Genomic DNA, 22,982 nt, shown 5'->3' on the forward strand with positions numbered 1-22,982 from the left:
GACAAATATAGAAGTGACCAATCATTCCATAGGTGTGACACTAAAGACAAAGGGAGAGAAACAGAAACTAAAACATTCAATTCCACATCAAAATTAAAATCTCCAAACTGCAGACAAGTGTAGTACTACATTAACATAAAATCTCTACACAGCCAAGGAGACCATCAGACAGTGAAAACGCTACTGATCTGGTGAGAGACTAATACCTAAATGCATACTGGAACAAAAACAACCAAAAAACATAAACAATGTTAGCACAATCTTTATAAGTTGGCTAACGCTATGAGATACATGCATACATACATACAGGCATATATATATGTAAATTTAATATATATATATTAGTGAATGTATTACTCACACACTAATTGTTGGAACTTACCTCCAATACAACAGTAATAAGAGGTATAACATTTTACTTGGTGGATGAGGAAGTCATGAAATCTTAGACCTTGAGAAGAGCATTGGGATATATGCGAGACTTAGCCAGAGTAAAGGAAAGGTAGGAAATTATATTTAATCTCAATTTTTTTAATTATTTAACAATACTCTGTTACCAGTCCTCAAACTGCAATGAGGTATCATCTCTCATTACTGGCTATTAACAAAGCAAAGTCAAGACTAAGTAAGGACATAGAGAAGCTGAGTTTTTTTGCACATTGTTAGCAGAAGTATGAAATGATGTCAGGACTGAAGAAAACAGTATGGAGGGTTCTCAAATTAATAAAATAAACAATATAATTATCAGATGATAGAGCATTTGCACTGCTGAACATTTATTCTGAACAACTGAGATTGGATCTTACAAAGAGATCACTATGCTGCTTTTCTGTATTGTTCACACTGATAACTGTTGGTCCTTACAACCTTATACAACACACGCTACTTTGTAAATACGGAAAATGAAACAGCTAATCTAAGTAACTTGCATAAAATCATACAACTAATAAATTTCAGAGGTGGGGTTAATATCTGGGTCCAAACTCCATGAACACATGCTATTTTCTGCCTCAATTACCTCTGAGACTTTCTAAGACAAAGGACTGTCATAAAGCATTGCATACAGGATTCATAAAGGATTATAACACGTAAAATTTCTTTGTGCCTCACAGATTCTGCATGTTTCTGACATGAGTGAATGAATAAAAGAGCAAAGAGAAGATGTAGAGAATACTTTCACTCAGTTCTAAGTAAAAACTCTCACAAAATCTAAACTACAAACAAAATATACCCATTGTTCTTTGAAGAAATTATTCTTCATCCCCACAATTTCTCAGAAATTTCATTCAAAGGCAGATAAAGATTTTCTATGCTCCACTAATATAATCATACTTCACTTTTAGCTTTTTTCAATATTGGCAAACTTTTATCTGCCACTTTTTGTCTATATTTTAGTACTAATTAAAATGTGTCCATGCTATGGAGATGCTCAGGAAGTCATATGAGTCCTGTGAAAGCACAAAGACCTGAAATCAATCCCCAAAACACATGATAAAAAATCTGTCATGAGCCTTAATCCCAGCCATGGCATAGAGGAACATAGAAACAGGAGGAACCCGCAAGTTCATGATGCAATCAGATGAAGATATGAGCTTCAGATTCAGTGAGGAAACCCTATCTCAATAAAAAAATGGAGAGTGAGTGAGGCAAGATTGAACCTGGATTTCACACTTACACACACATATAAATACACATATACATATCTGCAACATACTTGCACACACACACACACACACACACACACACACAAGGACATTTCACATTTTTATTCAAACACTATTAATAAGAATACATATGGATGGTACATATGTGTGAGCATTGCAAATTGAGAATGGATAAGTAATAGTAAAATAAGAACAACTAACAAAGCATTATCAGATTTACATCTTACCACAGCCAACATATAGAAATAATATGAACCTTGAAAGTTTCATATATTCTTTTGAAACAATAGATTATATCAAGTGAATTCAAAAGATTTATAAGACAATATCCATTTTAGTAAATTAGAGTAGAAGTTTAAAAGACACTGAACTACTAAAATATCACTGATGATTTTTTTAAAAAGTTAATCATGAAGTCTTATATAACAGCTAGGAAGTACTATTTTTTTCATGAATAGCATCATGAATTCATGTGTTCAATATTTAATCAACATAAACTCATAAGCATCACCAAAAAGTATTAGTAAAGTTTCCAGACAATCGCGTCTATTTGTAGAATTGATAACTGATAAACTGATGCACTATAGCACCCAGTTAGCAAATGTGGGGTGCATGTCAGTATTAATGAAGTAAACCGTCATGTTTTTTGCCCTCAGGAGTTCAGATGCTAAACCTCTAGACCACTGTGTGATAGCACTAGGAGCTAGAACTTTAGGACAAAATTAGGATTAGCTGAGAATATGGTGTTAGTGTCACCATGAGTTGGAACTTTCCTTTACAAAAGAAACCCCAAATAGCTAGTTTGTGTCATGAGAGCAGACAAGAGATCTCAGCAGTCTCCAAAATGGAAGAGGGCCCTTTGGAACCTGCCCATGCTAGCTTGAGTCTTAGACTTTCAGCTTCCAAAATTTTAACAAATAAATTTTTGTTGATTGTATGAGACTCAATAGATGGTAATCTGTAACAGTAACTCAAATGGACATTCAAAATAACCTGTCCATAGTTCCACAGATGTTATATACTATAATCAGTCTCATATCTACCCTGGGCCATCACAAACAAGCAAAATGATTTTGTAAAGTAGGAAGCCATAAAGTTAACATGTAAACAGGAATCTCTCTAGATAGAAGCACACAGCTAGAAGAAAATATGATGGGAGAGAAGACACTTCTTATGATATTAAGTATATTAAAAAAACTAAGTCAAAAAAAACTAAGTCAACAGGGTTGAAAGAAAAATAGAAGACTATAGAAGAAACTTAATAACAAATGTTTAAATCTGTATGAGAAAAACCATAAAATATTTATAAAGACACAAAATTTACTAAATATATGGAAGGAACACTCAGCTTCTGTATAAGAGACTGTACCCCAAAAAGATAATCATTATGGCTGTGTCAAGTCAGAGGCATCTAAAAGCACGTGCAATTTTTCACAAGATTTTTTATCTTTGCTACAAGTTTTTCTGGCTGATTATAGTGTTTATATGAAATAAGAACTGAGCAAAAAACTCAAAAACAAGGAGAGTAATGAGTGTATTGGAGACAGGAATGAATACCTTAAATATTAAAACATTATAAAGTCATAATTATCTACAATCATGAGAAAAAATCAGGACAGAAAACCTGGAAATGTACCTGATTCAATGAGAAATTTTATCATAGATACCAAGCGAGTGTTAGAAAACAAAACAAAACAACTAAAGTAAGTCTTTACATACTGAAATAAGGAAACTATTTCTAATTGTATATCTCTATGGTAAGACCCAAAAATTTAACTAATAAATATTAACAGAAAACACTTTGTTTTGTGAGATAATCACCATTCTTAGAATTCAGTAAAAAGTAAACCTTAAAACTGTTGGAAAGGCACAGAAATCTCACATTGGTTGGTAGAAGCAATTTTCACACGTTCAATTCCTACTGGTTTTTAAACCCAAGCAAAAATATAATATCTATTAAAAAAAAACACCTCAGAGCCTTCACCGTGTCTATAACCGTATTGGAATCAACTACAGTACCTAATACCTCAATTTAGATCCAAACTTTTTCTTACATTTTGAAATGTTTATAATATTTTAATAGCTCTATCTATAATTCATTGTAAAATATACGTGATTTCTAAGGACCAGAGGGCAAACCCCCTTAAATACATTTATATTAGCCTATCATTAAAAGTAATAATAATGCAGATGTATTCAAAATCTCTGTAAATACTAATTTCCATACACTGATGTGTTTAAGACATCTGGGTTTAAGCCAGTCTATTACCTGGCTGTTAGCTGTGTAGTATTGGAGTACATTTTGAGACAGCATCTTTGCTTATCTTGAAATATCACATCATACAGAAAAGACAATAAGCCTCTGAAATTTATAAAGATTATGTTTAGGACTAAAAATACTGAGCATTTAGTGTCTTTCTAAATAAACACTTTGAAAAGCATCATACATGTGACTGAAACTAATTATTCCACCACCAAGTGGCAGGAGGGCATCTGTACCTCTGGATCCTATAGGTCCTACAGATGTCATCCATAGGATCAAGAGATACAAGTTTATAAAACTAAGTACTGTCCTCACAAGTGGCTTCGGGAGAAGGTTGTGTGGTTTGATTTTGGTTTTGGTTTTAAGAGATGTTAAACTGATACAGTGGCAAAAGACAACACAGCCTTACTACACAGTGACGCCGCCTTACAAATGAAAACCTGCACTATTCCTTATGATCAGGGTTTCACCCATTTATTTGGTTAATCATTCAAATGGCTAAACAGACCTCTAATTTGAAAATAAAAACCAATTGATGCAATCACAAACAAGTTCTAAAATTGCGGTTTATAAAAATTGAAATCTTGTTCTAAGCCAAAACACACACACAGTTACCTTTTCCTAATCAGAGCATTCATTTCTCCTCATTATGATCTCACAAGCACATTAAAATCTTATTAACATTAATTACTTCTGAGCGCCTATGCATGAGCAGTGACAGTCGTGAGCTTGCGCGTGTGTGGATCACATCTACATTTATATACCTTACTGCACTTTGCTTATAAAACACGTGAAAATATTTCTGCTAACACCAATTAGCTAATCTCTCTCCCTCCCTCCCTCCCTCTCTCTCTCTCTCTCTCACGCACGTGCACACACACACAGAGAGAGAGAGAGAGAGAGAGAGAGAGAGACAGAGACAGAGACAGAGACAGAGACAGAGAGCGAGAACTGCTGTCTCACTGAACAGCCAGCCTATCAGGGATCAGCAAATATATGGACAAACGGACAGGGAAGAAACAGAAACACCTCTTGGATGGAAGAACTAAAAGTCACCCAATTTAGCCTTAATTCTTGAGGTAAAATCCAACTCAGAGGACAAAACAACCAAAGGAAATAAAGATCACATACATTGATAAAGCCAAGCACTCACTCTCTACCCAGAAATATAGAGTGGGATGGGGATGGAAAGAATGAAAAACTTAGAATAAAAAGGTGACAGACTTAGGAGCTAGAGGTAACCATTCCTCACATGTGTCCGCATAGACATGCATTTCATACATCTGCCCATGTAAACATACTTATCATTTGAACAAAACAATACATACTCTGCCTATAAGATATTAACATAAACCTTCTATACCTTAAGCTCAAAAAGGTCCATCATCACAAGCAAAAATAAACTATGTAATACAAATGATCTGTGATCCTATGTATGTGATAAACATTAACTACAAAAGCCACTCAACTCTACCTAAGAACCTCAATATAAATGCAGAAAGCTGAGCCATTACAGACATCCAACAACAAAGCATCCCGTTCATTTTGCTTTGCCCTGTCTTCTCAGCATCCAAATATGTTATCATCTACAATATACTCCATCCACAACTGCCCTCCTCATCCTCCATGCTCTGTGTCCTTTGTTAGGAAGATCCACTAGGACTACATCTCTGATTATCACAACTATATCTACCTTTCTGTCTTTTCCACAGGTGCCTATCTTCTCTATTTTCTCCTTACAGCCTATACTTCATTAGAGAACACAAAGTCCACCATTTATCTAGAGCTACGTATGCTAACCAGAGTGACAGTACCATTTTTAACTCCTTGTTGCTGCTAACAACTATTCCCAAATCCTGCAGTGCTTTTACAAATGAAATGCTTCAGAATTCCTTATATAACATGTCAAGCATCATCAAAAAGAGCTAGTTTTTAGTTTATAATAAAATTTTGAGTGAGAAAAATTGGGTCTCCTTTGGTCACAATAGCCATTATTTGTTGAAAGAAAAAAACAATAAAACTTAATTTTAAGAATTTTAACTATTGATTATATACATTAAATTGAGAACATATGACTAAGAATGAAATAGAGAAAAAGATCATAAGACAGTCTACCACCTAGCACAATTAATGCTTAAGTTGATTTCAGCAGTTATAATTTATTCTATATTCCAATTTTCTACCTATTGTCCAACAGTCGCATTGATTTAAATGAGTAAACACCCTACAGCAACACGTGTGTATTCCTACTCCAGATGTGCTATGTCAGGAAGATCTAAGTACTGTTCTTGCCCAGTATAATACAAATTAGCAAAGAAATGGAAAAGAACAGATATTTTGCTCCTTATAAAGTAGTTTCTAAAATGTATATTAGTATCAATGTAGATTATAAAGAGTAGGCAATTTTTTGTTTAAGTTGATTTATTCAACATGCTTATAACTGAAAAAAAAAAATCAGTGGCCATTCACTGAGAAACCTAAAACATACCAATAAAAAGACTGTTAACCAGTGAAGTGTTTAAGTATTCAGTATAAATTCAATATTAAAGCAAAAGCAAGTACAATAAAATAATATTGAAATGAGTAAAAGTTATTTCAAGTGAATGCTAACATCATTACAACTTAAAACTGAAATCATCACCCTTATGAAGTTTATTTGAGTTTCATATAGGCAGCAGGAACTGTCACAGTGCTACTTCCTACCTGTACATATTCAAATTTACACAGATTTATCAGGCAGCACCAAGAGTTTCCAAACAACAAAAAAACTAAACCTACAGAACCAACCATTAAAAATATTACAATATTATAATAAAATTAATAGTTGCCATTATTATATAATAGTACTTTATACTTCAAAAACATTGAACACTAGTTTATAGGTCATCAATAGCTAAGTAAAATATAAAACCAAAGAAAGTTTTAGGCAAGTGAACAAGGAATATCTTATAAGTAATATCTAAGTTTACACAATAGTAACAATGAAATTTATTTAAAAATCAATTTACATTAGCACCTTTTGGGAATACCTTGCATCACACCCTTAAACACACCCTTAAAGATCCCAGTTAGGGAAAAGAGACAGTACAGAAATTATGTTGAAATCAGCTATCAAAAGTACCATGGTCACATTTCAGTTCACTATATTACTCAGAGCGTCCCGGCAACCCACTGAAAGATGACCAAGACCCACTAGCAAAAAGTGATGAAAAAAAAAAAAGGTTGAGGCTTAGAACCCACCTTCCCTCTCATACAGGCCACATCACAAATGACAGAGATTAGGTGGCCAAATTTTAACATCAAAGGTGCACTTGGCATTTGAACCAGATCTAAGAATAAAAGCCATGGTCTTTATTGTCAAATAAAGCTAATAAGCTGAGGTTTACTTAACTCTTTCCTGGCTTTTTGGATCTTCTCAAGGATTACTGAAATTGGAGACTACATTTGAGAGGACAGTTCATCATTTCCAAACAAACGATCCTCATCCAGATTGCCCTCCAATCCGTGAAATCGGAGATGCCTCAGGATTCTTCTTTGTAAAAGCCTTACAAATATATCCAAAGATGGTGAGTCCCATATGGCTCTGATAAATGAAACCCGTTATTGTGAATTTCAGGCTCTTCTTTACAACAAAACACTATTGGGTGAATTTGGTGCTCATGAAATAAAGCACTAATTGCGTGGCCTAACAACACTGAATCCTCTGCCTAGCAGACATTTTAAGTTGTGCCAAATTGGTTTTGGGATGTGAACACATATCCTGGAGCCAGACTAGCTCACATGCACTCACTACTCCCTGGAAGGAAGTTGGGCACTCTTGGAAACAACATTAACTCTTTCAGGACACCCAGGAACCTATCATGAAGAGAAAGGCCCTTTCAAGACAAAAAACAAGTCGTTCTGCACAATGTTAAACCCCAGTAAAAGGTAGAAAGGGCAAAATCTGACTGAAGCTTAAGTATCCACATTACACACCATCTGTACCCCCATAGATGCTTTCTCAAATGTATCTTGAAAGTGCTATTCCTTTTTTCCTATGTGTACATAATTTCTAAGACATTAATAAGAGTTGTGTGCACTCTTGAGACAAGAATTCATTTCAAGCTTAATATGCTACATTTGCCTCAGGCCAAGCGATAAGAAACTTTTGTTTCTTTGGTAACCACTTTCACCTTATTATAACAAGAAACCTCTTTAGTGTTTTTAGCCACATGAAATGTAATTTCCAAACAAGAATCTTTTTCTATGGTCTTTGTATGCTGGTTCATAGAGATGCCCACAAACCTGGAGCTGCATATTTAAATAGCAATTAGTCAAATACAATGTCCCTCTCATTTGAATATAAGTTCATAATTTAAAAATATAAAAAAATTTTGAACTGTAACCTCTTTTTATGTCCTAAATTATCAATAAATAACTTTTGGGGGATCAGAATTTTTTTTCTAGAGAATTGTAACTAAACAATTAATTTGCAGTAGATAAGAGCATATTTATCTGTCCCCATAAATACCCAAATTGTATCAACTATAATTTTATAGTTTGTAGGCTAAGGCTACTAGTCTGTCACCTTCATCTTTTATTTTGAAAACTTAATAAAGATGGAGTTTGAATGAAAACTGTGGGAAAATAACTAAAATTCTTTGAAGATGTCATTTAGTTAATCCTAATTTAAGCATTCTACATTTCTTACAGAACCACATTTAATTTCCTGCCAATTGGTGTGAACTTAAATGGAAGGTGAGAAGCCTGCACTCAACTTCTAACAAAGCCTCACGCCCTAACCACCAGCTTCCCCGTGCCTGTGGCTGACTCCATTGCTGAGATATGAAACAACAAACTTTTAAACTGGCCCTACCTACAAAGGAACTAGGTGCTATCTGCAAATAAGAAATGACAGATTTGAAAATCAAATGCGTGGATTCTTTTGGCCTCAATTAGTTAATTTCAATTCTTAGAATAGAATCCAAGGCTCTGATGGCTGTAGATATGTCAATATGAGAACCATCTACTTGATCTGCATTAGGGTTTGGTAATAACTCACACTTTGATTAATCAAAGCTCAGAGGACTGGACACTCTTTTAGAGTGTGTGCAAAACCATGTCAAAATATGATGACATCCCCCCTAAGTTTTTCTATGCAGTTACTGAGTTAGCTTCTGGTGACCAAGTAAAACTCAGGTTTTTGTCTCAGTTGGCATAGAGAAACTACTAACACAGCACTATAATGAAATCTGATGCTACTGCTCACACACTGAAACATCCACAGACTGTTGTATTTACTGTAACAATGAGAAAACTATCCAATAGATACAACCTCAACAGGTAGGATGGGAACCAAGGTGAAATTTTTCCCATAAGGCTCAAGCAAAGGAGATATGTGAAGAACTTATAAATGCTTTGAAGACTAAAGTTCTAACTACTGTTTCTATTCTAGATCCACATAATGTGATTATGAATCTATTTTCAAACTTTATAGTATTTATATATTTATTTCTTCTATATTTAGAGCTCTGTCATGAGCACAATATCTACATATTCAACATGTTCTATTTCTAACTCCATGATTGTTACATATATGATCTAAATAAGAGATACACATGCTTAAAAGAATGCACACTGGCCTTACAGATCAACTTGCACTAAACATCTTTCATGCTCAAAATGTACCTGACAACCTAACTCAAAGCCTGAAACTATCATGAGAATAATTTTCAGATATTACAACAACAGCAAGAAAAGAAGAGGGAGGAAACATGGTGCAGAGATGTTAAGAAGTTTCTTCATCAACAGAGTACCAAGTCAACTAACGTTCTCAACTAAAATAAAATAGCTCCCATACAAGCCCCAACACTAAAAACTCATGTGTAACTCTAACTAGTCATTTTTCCAATTTAGATTTCTCCTTCCTAATCTGTAAAGCAGGAGTAACATTTTCAGATACCAATTGCTTCCCATGTCCCTATACTGCCTAGATTTTTTACATTTTATCCCAAGTCAAATCCTCATCTACATGATACCGGTAATACTCTACCCTCCCCATTAAGTTTTCTCACTCTGTGTTTGCAAAGAAGAAAAATTATCTGTCAAAATTAATCATACCCAGTAGGCAAGACACACTTTGGCTTAAGGGAAGGAGTGAGTTATGTTAAAGTGCTTATTTGGCCCCAAAAAGGTCATTGTTGGTATACTACCTTCCACTACTAGCTCCTGTGGAATTTTCCTCAGAAAAATGGAGAACTGTTTTAAGATAGACATGCCCTTTAAGCTGATTTCAAATAAAAATATATATTAGGATATTCAAAGAGTCTACAGAATTTTCCCTGTGGAGCTTAAATAAATTACTGACAAAATTTTCCATTTCATGCTCAGTTACTAAATTTGACTTTCTACAAAATCATGTTTAATTCCTATATTTGAAGAAAGAGTAGGTAAACTTCTTAATTTTAAGTTCTACCCTTCACTCTTCCCAAGATGACAACCTAAAAGAGTGTAACTTGAGAAAAGGTCACTCTCAGAATTTCAAATATAACCCAAATCCTCCAAATTGAAATTCTCCTAAGAATACATTCCCCTGTTACTAAGTGTGTTGATGTTTACATACATACATACATACATACATACATACATACATACATACATACATACAATGTTTAGTATATAAATTGTCATTAAATATTTCCCAAACTACATAAGTATCTTGATTTACGAGATGATAAATATTTTCAAACACAGATAATTAGACCAGAGTTTCTTTACACAGTGACTACTCTAATGCATGTAGAATATTATTGTCTATAGAAGGCATTTATACACAGATAACTGTGATATACCAGCTAATATACCACACTGTATATTCAGACTGTCACTTATACAAAGACTTTCTTTTTTAAACAAGAATATTTGAAATTCTCCATGGTAAGGTATTTTAATTGCCTAAAGTTGCTGATGCATTGGTTCTGTTTCTCATCATATTTTAAATGTAAACCAATTATTTTAAGACTGATAACATTGGCAATGATGTGAAATTTTATGTATCCTAACAGAATAGATAAAATTTAAATTTTCATTCAAACAATATCCCACTAAAGAAATTTAACACTAAAAATATAAACAAAAGATTATTAATTTGAAGTGATTTCAGTATACTGCTGTGCTTCAACTCAAATTTTACGGATTACAGAATGAAACACCTGAACTCATTAAATATAGCAAGATGGTATGTTCCCTATAAAGGAAATAAATGTATATCCTACAAAGCTTATTAGCACTTTGCGACTTCTGGTTACCAAATGTTACACTTGATTCTGGGGTATACCCTGATTGTAAGGAGTAATTTTAAAGTCATTGATGATAAATCAAGTGCACTAACTTTGCTATCAATATTAGACTGAATCCATATTTAACCTAATTTCTGCCCCTACTAGATATGCAATCATGGATGAGTCACTTGACCAAGCCTAGTTTTCTTCTCTTGTAGAAAATACCTCATAATGTTGGTATGGCGATTACAAAGCCCCATAAGTACAGCTACTTAAGAATTCTATAATTATAATTAGGAGAACTGTGTAGGCTCCTTTTGATTATTGGTACTTTATTTCTACCTCCAGCTAGAAATAATTTTCAATGGAAAAGTAAGAATTTCTTTCCATCAACATGATTTAATTAATAACCATTATAGCAAGTGGTTCACAAACATTTATGCCTCCACAAATTAGATGCTATCACTTAACATGAGAATTTAATAAAGATTCATTGGATTTGGGGGGTGATACAATGTAGTGGAAGAAACACAGACCTTGAATTTTGACTTTGATGTACACAGCTGTCAACTAAAATCACAATGGATTCTACACAGTGATTCTTCATCTGAGGCATAGGCACACTGTTACTCTACATGCAAACATGTAGGTAAAGATTAAATTACATAATTTGTATGAAAAATAAGTATTGTCCTTCTTCCTTAAGTGTTGGTTGTAAGATAAGACTAAACTTTTAATACATGGCAGTACTGACTACCGTTCCACATGTAAAATACAGTTGTATTTAGTTAAGGAATCATATGATCAATGAAGTTGAAGTTAGATGCAACAATAAACATTGTAACATTACACTTAAAAAACAAAAAACAGTGATTCTCACGGTTTGCAATAAAGACTGGTGGAGTCTTTATAAAGATACATGTGAAATCAGAATCCATGCATATGAAAACTCACCTGTTGATTGTAATACATCTGTAGTTATATATAGATGACATAAAAGTCAACTAAAATTTTCTGAAGTGATTGGACCAACTACAGTGTAGGATTCCTAAGTTCCACTGAATAATTACCGATGGATGGAACTTGGATAATTAAATTTTAAGAAACATTGTACGGTGATTATTTTGCACTCTGATGCTTAAAAACCAATGAACTAAAAAAAAGAACTAAAATAAAAAACAACCAATGAACCAATGGTATAAAATTAAAATACCTGAAGAGAAAACATTTTCCATAATAATTGCTTACTTTTTAAAAAAATAGCTTCTGTGCTTAATTATCATGATCAATAGTAACTTGTGAACAGTAAGTTTAAAAACTTGTTTTTGAAAACTATAGTAGTTTTAGTCTAATTTTACAGTTACTAGTCACTAAGACCAAATGCAGAAAATTTCGAGACCATCTCTAAAGAGTCTGCTGCCACAGAGAAGTGTTCCATCTAAGAAACATCACAAATTCTAATGTTCTTAAGTTGTGTGACTTGGTTTGACTTGGATTTTATTATCATTCCTTCTTTAGTTACACAGCAATGGCTGGGACACTTATTAGTATTTGTACAGAGCTTTTACTACTCATGAGAGCTTTACAGACATGAACTCACTTAATCCTCACAATAACTTTATGAGAGTTTGTAGGAAAGGTAACATCTACTGTTGCTTTTTTTAAAAAAAAAATTATTAAGGCAAACTTAAAAAGTTAAGTGAATTATCCAGTCCTGAATTTATTTGTATTTTCAGCGATATGTGGACTTAAAACTCAGGTGTACATTCCATACAAAACCATGAAATTTAAACCTTAACACTGACTTTTAAAACATATCAATAAAATTTAAAATAGCATAAAATAATATGTAGGTGGCCAGTGGTTGCTCTTTAAAATTATTCTACTTATTTTATAGCTTAAAAGAGAAAGAAGGAGGTAGTCCAATCAACCAAACTAAATATTTAATAAAATGCAAAATCTTACAATGCCCCTCAGTTATTATACTTTCCTTACCTATACCAAATTTAACCCCTTTAAGAAGAGCTTTCTTTTCTAAATCATAAGATAACAAATGATATGTTCAACAATGAGTAATTTAACTTTTAGCTATAGTAATAATTCAAAAATTGAGATGCCAAAGGTACAAGAATAATGTAAACACAAGACCAAGCCTTCTAGCACTCAGTTGACACTGCAGATGAACTGGATCAGTTCAATGATCTTATGCACTGATATAGTAGGGTCAAGTATCTTACTAACATTAGCACAAGAAATTTGTTGTGAAGCTAGAATTAGAAACAGTGTTGACTACACAGTCAACTATAACCACTCTAAAGTAAGTAATTTCTTATTTTCCTAATAAAAAGAACAGAAAAAGTCATTTTAATATCCAAGAGAAAGTTACAAAGAAATGTTCTAAAAGGAGGTAAGTCAAAGGTGTTCTTCCAAAAGAGAAATGCTTTTAAAAAATTTAAACTTGGAGGGAGTAAGGAAGAGAGAGAGAGAGAGAGTGTGTGTGTGTATAAAACAAATGAATCTGTCATAAACTACCCAGTATAAGTATTCATGAGGAACTCACATAACTTGAGGGAGTATTCTGTGTGCCATACAAGGTTCCAGAATGAAAATTTATATATAAGTCTCATCATACACCCCAGGGCTTATACTGCCTACATGCTTGGAAACAATGACCAGTGAATGTGAGAAGCGGCATGACAAGGGACACATGTAAAAGTTTCCATGAGGAAGAAATAGCTTGATGTCTGAGGTGCTGTGTTTCAGTTTTATAAGCAGTAAGAACTCAGTGAAAATCTCTCCTATTCGTTGTCTTCTCCATCTCTAATTTTAAGTTGAACACATCCCTCTCTGAACTCTGCATTTTAGAAGAATTTTTAATACACACTAGTATGAGAAGGGGGTAATGCACAGATCCTAACATTTTCTTGAGAATTAAGAATTCTCAAACACACTAAAACACTTCATAAGAATTTTTGTATTATCAATGCAAAATCTAGACTTAGAACAAATTGCAAATATTTTTGTGAATATCCAGTTCTTTCCTCTTCACTGGCTCATGCAATTAGTTACTCTCATAGCAACGGGGACACAAGGTGGCACTGTCGTGCTGACATTGATTTCGGGCCTTTTCTAAATGGACAAATTAGAAAGAGGCAATAGGGTGTATTGTGGCAGTGAAAACCAGAGTTGTGATACTAGCCTCCCATGTCTGCCAGCATTTATAGACATGGGGATTAAGAAAGAACAAATCTTTTTGAATTTCATGAAAATCACATCATGCTTTTATAGAAGACAGCATATTCTCTGATGGCATCGCCAAAATGCCATGTCTGTGATCATAAATACAGTTCGGCTTTGCCAGTAGAAACTCAAGTGAACTGTGTACCACAGGCAAGCTGTGGACATGGACCGCCTCTCCATCTAGTGGCCAGTGGGAAAGCATGGAGCCAGGGAAGCTATGCTGCACTCCACTTACTTTACAACTGTCTTTTATCAAACTTCCCACAGGCAATTAACTCTTTTAGCCTGTCAAAAACAAGTTTTGGTTTATTGAAATGATTAAATCATTAAATAAGACCAATAATATACTGTGACATTTACTTAGCGTGATACCCACCACCTCAAAATTCAAGTGCTATGCTCTCTCTCAGACCACATGGAATCCTTTTACTCTTCCACCACTAGGAACTCAAACTCCCTCCATCCACTTTCAGCTTATAAACGGAAACTATGAACAGAGAGAGCTATAAATATAGCTACCTAACGCAAAACCACACTGCTTAAGACTTAAAAATAAAATCAGAGATTTACTGTTTGTCAGAACAAAAAACAAAAAACAAACCTGCAAAACAGAGATTGTGACTTATTGAAAATCACAGTCAAAAGAAACAAGGCCACCAGATTTAGCCACTTTAAATCCTTTCTTGCATTAATTAATACCAACTGATTCCAGAGGAAGAGCTTTTTGTAGCAGACTGTAGGGTTTTTCTCAACATACCAGGAAAAAAACAGTTTTTAAACTTGTGTTCATATGTCTCATGGCCAATTGATAGAATGAAACTATTGTGTATAGGTCCTAGATATCTTCATATTGGTTGGTATATTAAGAATATAAGAGTACAGTTTTTTAAGAATCATTTGTATCTATTCAACATTTGCAAAGCAAACCACCAAATAGGCAGGATGCAGAAAAGAATGGGCTATTAAAAACTGGTTTCAGAAAGCATTTATGTAAAACAAAACCTCAATTCATTTTGTCTGATGGAAAGTTTAAGAGGGTGTTTTGGTTGCTGTTTTATATAAGATTATTTGGCTTTATTTTAGGAGGAAGCACACACAAACTTAGTGGATCAGACTAGCACTTTAATTCAGCTCATGGTGCTGCTCTGGGGACTGCTTGGGCAAGGCTTTGTTAGGGAGACTTCTTCCAGAACAAAATCGGCTCACAGCTCCAACCCCAAAAATTAAAGTACAGAAAGAGGCTGGTACTGAGACTACTACTAATGTGAGATGTTTTGACTTCTGCTATAACTTCTGCACCTTGTTGAGGTAGCCCATTAGAATGTGTCTTAGGGTGGATGGACTATTTAGATCTATCTGGTTTGGCAGGATAAAACAAAAGCTGTAGGAATGGGTCAAATAGCTTTCCACTAAAGTTGGGAACAAAGTATTTGTCTTTCACCAACTCCTCCCACCTTCAGTATTACTTATCTCAATTCACTTCTTAATCACATCTATTTGTCTGCCTTGTAGAGATGAAATGAGAGAATAAAGATCATTGCTGATATAAGAAAGCACAAAATGTTCCAAGTATTTTAGTTATTTTTACCCTACTTAAAACCCAGGTGATAAGAATATATGACAAAGAACATGGAAGCATGAATAAGTACATACAGAACAGGAGTGTATTTACTGAATTAAGAGGAGTTTTAGTGTGTCCGGTATTCTAAAAAGAAAACAAATCACCAAGAAATAGTTAGTGTAGAGCAACCCTCCCAACAGTACCTGCCTAACTTCTATTTAGACAACAACAAGAACAACAAGGATGTCTAGGTAAGGTGTTTTTATTTAAAATGACAGTCATACAGTTTTCACATGTACATATGAGAACCAAAGAAGTTGCAAAGCTGAAGAAGCATTCTGCTAGTTATTTTTACTAATGGCTAAGTTGGCGTGCCCATATAAATCAAAAACACTCCTATAATTTTTGTCAGTTACATTATTTGCTGAAAAGATCAAACTATGAAATGAATTCACAACAAATCACAATTACATTCTAGATCCATATGATATTTTTAAATGAAAACTAAAAACAGAAACCCATGGTAATTAAATAAAAAGAAAAAAACTTGAGGCTTCTAACTGTTAACATTTATATAACAAATCTTATGGTTTCAAAAAAGGTTTACAATGAGTTTCTTTAAGGACAAAATAATACTATATGTAATTTGTAATTATTCCCATTTCTATGGTTTTCAATTTATTGGGCATCATTTTATTCTTCTAACTGCAAAGTCTACTATACATAAATATATATTTTATTATACCTCCTTATATTAGTCATTTAATATGAGAACTTTTCAAATAGATTCTTGATACTTAACTGCTTAATGTGAAATATAAACATTAAATTTATCATATTTGAAGACACAGATGTCTTCAATGCCAAAGTTTCTTCTTATACCAAAACTGCAAACAGTATATAATAATCACAACCCTTTCAATCAACTTCGACAGGAAGCACTCAAAATTAACAAAAAATGTGCTTGGTTCCAGCTGCCAACTATGGGAGCTGATCAATTTACTGTCCTGGTTCCTTTTCTTGATATCCTTATGTAGAAGTCAGTTGCTAACTTTGGAGTAAAGTAGTTATGTAAGAGCTGCATTGCTTAACAGAATACAAAACACTGCCTAGAGTTTCAGTTGAATGTCAAAAGATTCCAAAAAGGCAAAAGTTTCATGTCCTCAAGCTGATTACTTTCAAGTAAACTGCAGAATAACCAAAGAGCTTGATCCTGGAGTACAAGAGAGGTTATGGGGCTAAAATCAGGCATAATTTTCCTCAGCTGTGTGCGGAAGCAGCAGCGTATTTGTTAGTTTGTCTATTACCACAGGAGAAACAGTCACAGGAAAAGTCCCACCTCTAAGCCCTTGAATGCTGCTTTGAACACCTGCTGTGGTGGACACACCACATGCCCCACAGTAATAACAGGTAGGTGGCACTATTCCTTCTTAGAGACTCAGAAATTTGCCTCTACTGCTTCTGAAACAGCTCAAAATTATTCTCAGTACATTAAATATAATAAGTATTGATATTGGTATAAGTAACAGAACAGGAAGTCAGACATTTTCTACAATGTGTAGAATATGCATGTAGCCTTTACACTTTGGGTCACAACTGAAAATACCTAGCTAGTTAAGGAATTGCATAATAGCAACCAAAATGTCTTATATAATGAAAAAATATTTAAAAGGTCTTGGCCTCTAAGCAAAACACAGATTGCTTCGTTAAAATGCGGTACTGGCACATGAAAACAGAGGCGGAGTGAAGGACTAGGTTCGGAACTCTGGAACTGGGTGCCATCAAGGGTAAACCAAAACTAAGTATAGACAAAAAGATATATGAAAGCCTGCTACTGTTTAAGCTACTTTATTTTTTAATGAAAAAAAAAAAAAACCTTACAGTATACCTCACACAACTGACAGTGTATACTGCCACTACCGCAGAAAAACCTGTTTCTTTGTGATATCAAATTTCTAGAATTTGCTTGTATTTTATAGATCAGAATAACTGAAAATATTCAGATTTTTCTCTTTGGTACAGCTTAGGTCCTTACTATTTAAGAAAGTTAGGATGAGCTTCTTTAGTAAATGTTAAATAAAGCATATTTTCTACTAAAAACATAATTTATATGTTTTCAGTAGGTCCAAAGTGGGGCAGCTCAAATGCCCATTATCAACAGCTACTCTCAAGAGGCTATGCCTGCAACTGAAGAGGGCTGGAACCAGCAGCATTCAAAGAATGTCAGCAGCAGCCCTCCCTTTGCCAGGAAAGATCACAGTGAGCACAGGGGCAGATGCTGCTTCTACTTCTACATACCTTGTCAGACCTCGGAGCAACACGTTGCTTAGGGCCTAAATTTGGCTTCCTGTGTGACAGCATGACTAGTCACAACTCAGGGTTGGAAAAGTCCATGGACACATCCACCAATAATTTCTATATTTATAGAAAGCCAGAACATGTGTAGATAATCACACAATTGGTTATTTATATAGTGCCAGATTTTATGAATACAGGAATTTGTTAATTAGCACAAGGACTAATCATTAAAATTCAAAAATAGATAAATAAACAGGAATGCCATTTATTTGTTAACATTTCAGGGAGAAAGTACACAGCTGCTCTCCTTTTGATGAATATAGGCTTCTGGAGAAAAAAAAATATGAAGGAAAAGTATCTGCAATTTTGAAACCCTATTGAGTAAGATCCAGGAAATCATACATAGTCTTTCTATTAAAAATAATCATACTGATTCGCCCTTCAGTTAAAAAAAAATTTTTTTTTAGAAAGTTTAAACTGGCATGTGCTTAGCATTTGAATCATACTGTTTGGCATTCCACTGTTTGGGTGCTTTTCAAAGAGCCAAAGCTGATTTTCATCGGATAGGAGTTAAAAAGCACACACACACACACGTCACTCAATACTAAATTGTTTTAGCTACAGGGCATGGCAAAGCATGAAATAACTGCTTTAGAGCACTTCCTCATGTGGGTGTGTTAGATAACTGTCTGCTGTAACATTAAAATGAAACACACTGTGACCTGAGCAAGGTTTCGGGACTTGAACAGGAAGAAGAGCCCACCATAACCAGCAAGGCTGCTTAATGAATTTTGCTGGCACTCTATGGCCCTCCTGTGACGCAAGTCTCTCAGCTTTCCAAATCCCTGTGCAGCAGAGGGCACTGGCCTTAAGTTTACTTATGCACATTTTACAATGTCCTGCAGCATTTAGATTGTGACAGTTCCTCCCAGAAAAGGGCAAGATTATTTTTCATACTAAAAATATTTTCGATTTACTGAAGGCCAACCAAAAACTATAATGCAAAAGGAAACACATTCTAAAAATTAAAACCACCACAGAAATGACTAAAATTTTCCTTGCTTTTATCCTTTCTGGGAGGTAAAAAAAAAATTCCATTCTCTTTTGGAGTTACAGCATTTGGTGTTTACTCGTGGTTAATGTAAAAACAAAATGTGAAATATTTAAATTCAATCAGCAATGCATCTATGATTCTTTGATCCATATAAATATAAATTATGTAAATAAATACACAATATTTCCACAAAATACTCATGCAAAAAATGACTGATGAAATAATCTGTGAAAGATTTCTTTCAACTAAAAGCATCTGAGATAATTTTTCAAGAAATAATACCAAAAATAACAGGTGTATGACACAGACACACTTCTGATCTCTTAATTCTGAAACAACTTTTTGGATCACAGTCTGAAATGGGAAAAAAAATCTATTCAAAACACCAACTATGCACAGTGTTAATGCACATTTCCTAAAACCTCCCTCAAACTTTGCTTGGGCCTTTAATTAAAAAAAAAAAAGAAAGAAAGAAAGAGAGAGAGAGAGAGAGAGAGAGAGGGAGGGAGGGAGGGAGGGAGGGAGGGAGGAAGGAAGGAAGGAAGGAAGGAAGGAAGAAAGAAAGAAAGAAAGAAAGAAAGAAAGAAAGAAAGAAAGAAAGAAAGAAAGAAGACAGTCTTTGAAAGGCCTGACTGGATGCATTGAGGTTTGTGTTGCTCTTGGTCAAGCCTGGCCTTTCCAGCTGAGAGGACAGTGAAGAAGAAAAAAAAAAAAAAAAACAAAACAAAACAAAACAAAAAAATTAAAAGTCTAATCATAATTTTAAAAGAAGGGGTAAAGAAGACTTTTAGTAGCAAAAGTTCACTACCTCCCATAATAATGGACTTTGAATAAGTGCTTTACGAGGTTTGAACCTTGAAAGTATGTAGAGCCGGCTTTAGTGTCCCAGGTGGGTTAAGAATATTGCTTTATGGACTTCTTTGTGTTGTCAGAGAGGCCTAATGGAATTAACAGGGGAAAGTATGCCACTTATAGTAAATAAATAATGTATTACAAAAAGGTGATTGTTATTATCAAAGATCTCTACAGATCAGCATTCATTCCCTATCACTACTCCTGTATATTCTGAAAACATTTGTGTTCCTCACTGACTTAATTTTAATCAGCTGGATAAAAGTTTCACTTTTATACACACCTAAATAAAAGTCTATCTAAAAGTATGCTTCAAATCAATCTTATTTAACTACTCCCTGAAATTTTGGAAAAGCACGATTCTAGAAAATTCCTCAACAATGGAAGCTAGTTCCAAAAATAACTTTCTTTTCACTATGAAAAGAAAAAAGAAATAAAAAAAAAAAGACCCTCACATACATCTTTGCAATAACAAATACATTATTTATGGAGTCAAATATGTTAAAGGAATACTTACAGTTGTTGCACAAAATGCCCTGATATACTCCATAGCTTCAACTTTGTTTTAAAAAAAAATTTTAAAGGCCACCCTCCACTCTTCCCTCCCCAAGCATAAACAAGCAGTAACATACTGAAAGGAAACTGTCCCAGGATAGAAACTTAAGAAAGTTTGTATTTTTACTAACCACAGTAATATCCATAGAAATGCAACAATCTATCAGGAAAATAAAAAGTTAGAAAACAGCCTCAATTTCTTTCATACTATAATCCCCTGATGCAACATTTCTACATGTGTACTAGCAAAAAAAAAAAAAAAAAAAAAAAAAACAGTTCCTTGATTCTTGCCCCCCTCAGGGGCTACCCCCTACCTTATGTCCAATGTCATTAAATAAATATGCTGGCATAAAGTGTACAACCTGCTTCAAGAATTTATACTGTAAATATGGACTTTAAACTTCAATGTAAAACAAAGAACAAGAGTCTCGTTTTGGTAGTACCCACACTGGCACTGCAGCTAAAACTCACTGGCAAATAACTAACTAAATCCAGTTAGCAATAAATAAGGACAACATGACATATAGACAGACAGATGGAATTGCATAAACAGAAGAGAAAAGCAAAGAGACAAACATACGGAGGAGTTTGTTTTAAAAGAGTGAAAGATTCTGATTTACTCATTACTTTAGTAAGAAAAATAGGTTTGTTTGTAATTATTTTTAAACTAATAAAACTAAATCACAAGGTCACACCCTTAAATAATTAAGAAAATTAGTAGAGGGTAGGCCTCCTATAGATATTCCAAATTCCAAGCTAGCATGAGCTCTGTCAAATTTAAATACAGAAATTAAAATTCAAGAAAGAAAGCCTAGAAGCACTGTGGACTAAATAAGATGATAAATACAGGAGACTGAGGAGGCAGGGTTGTTTTTATGAAAGTTGTCTGCCCCTACCTTCTTCCCCAGCGCTGAGCTTCTCTTCTCATAATCGGTGTCTCCCTGGAAGTACAGTGTGAGTGGTAATGACTGCCTGCCTCCCTAATGAGTCCATTTTCCTGCTCTTGATGTTGTGTATATACACACACTGCAACCTACCTTACAAACCACAGAGACGGGAAGAGAGAGAGAGCAAGAGAGAGGGAGGGAAAGGGGGGGCAGAGAGAGAGAGAGAAAGACAGAGACAGAGCAAGCAAGCCAGTGAGAGAGAAAGAGAAGGAGAGAGAGAAAGAAAAACAGAAACAGAGAGAGAGAAAGGCACAGACAAAGCCCTCCTACCAGACAGCAGACAGCCCTCCTTCCCCTATCCAGGAAAATGCAACTCGTCTAATGCAGCAACAGGTTCAGTATTGCCAGACTAACAGAGTGAAAAGGTATATTCTCTATAGCATTACTGCTTGCAAATAAACAGTTTAAGAGCAGCTGGCTCCACCTTCTTTATTTATGCTCCATTATGAGGAATGTATTGTTTCAGCTCTGGCACACAGTACGTGTGTAATTATCATAAATACATTTTGCATATTAGCAGGAAATAAGGAATTACATAGCTTATTTGTGCAATCTTTCAAATTTATTTTTTGAATGTGAGAAAAATGTCAACAAATCTGCTCTGACAAAAGCCTAGTAATGATTTTAAAGTCAGAGCAGTCTTAAAGGAAACTGTAAGAAACAGACTCCATACAATAGGAAAACTGATCTCAGACAAAACTGATAACTGCAAAGAAGGAATCACTGTTTAGTAAATAAACCAAGACCATAAGCAAAACTGTAAGACAAAATCAAAATTAAGTTTAATTAACTTGCTAATAGGATGGTACCAGTGAAGAAAGCAGACCGGTTTCTTGTTTGAAGCAGCTACACAAACAATGCAATGCAGTCTGTATGAACAGGTGCAATGCATTTAATGTATAGTATACCAGAGAAATAAACCCATTAGGAGTTACCATTCAAGCAAGACAAAGTTCCATAAATATGGATATGAAACTACAGTAAATAACCTTTCATCTTTTGTTAGAACAAAAACTAAAACTGGTGTTTTTAAATAAACCTTCCTTGAGAGAAAAAAAAAAATGAAGCTCTTTATACATACCTTTAATCAAATTTCACACACACTAGCTCCAGGAAAATAGTGCTAATTATATTACTGGCCCCACCCCATGGTCCTCACAGGCTTGCCTTTTCTAAAGTGCTGAGATCTTTTCAGCTGGAGGATGGCAAACATGAACAAACAGGACTGGTTGAAGGTCCCTCTTTTTTTTTTTTTCAAAACAATTACTGATGCACCAAACTATTTCTGA

General features: G+C 34.3%; 1 protein-coding gene across 7 annotated transcripts in view; it reads right to left on the bottom strand.

Annotated features, from left to right (window-relative positions):
• ZBTB20 (zinc finger and BTB domain containing 20) overlaps positions 1-21,766 on the bottom strand; it is a 687,690-nt gene extending 665,924 nt beyond the window's left edge. For all 7 annotated transcript variants that reach the window (XM_080919186.1, XM_080919183.1, XM_080919189.1 and 4 more), the window contains exon 1: positions 21,643-21,766. The gene's annotated coding sequence lies outside the window, so the exon portion shown is untranslated. The remainder of the gene's footprint in view (positions 1-21,642) is intronic.
• Positions 21,767-22,982: the final 1,216 nt, after the last annotated feature.

This window comes from Micromys minutus (assembly GCF_963924665.1).
Source record: "Micromys minutus genome assembly, chromosome: 7".
Taxonomy (NCBI): Eukaryota; Metazoa; Chordata; class Mammalia; order Rodentia; family Muridae; genus Micromys; species Micromys minutus.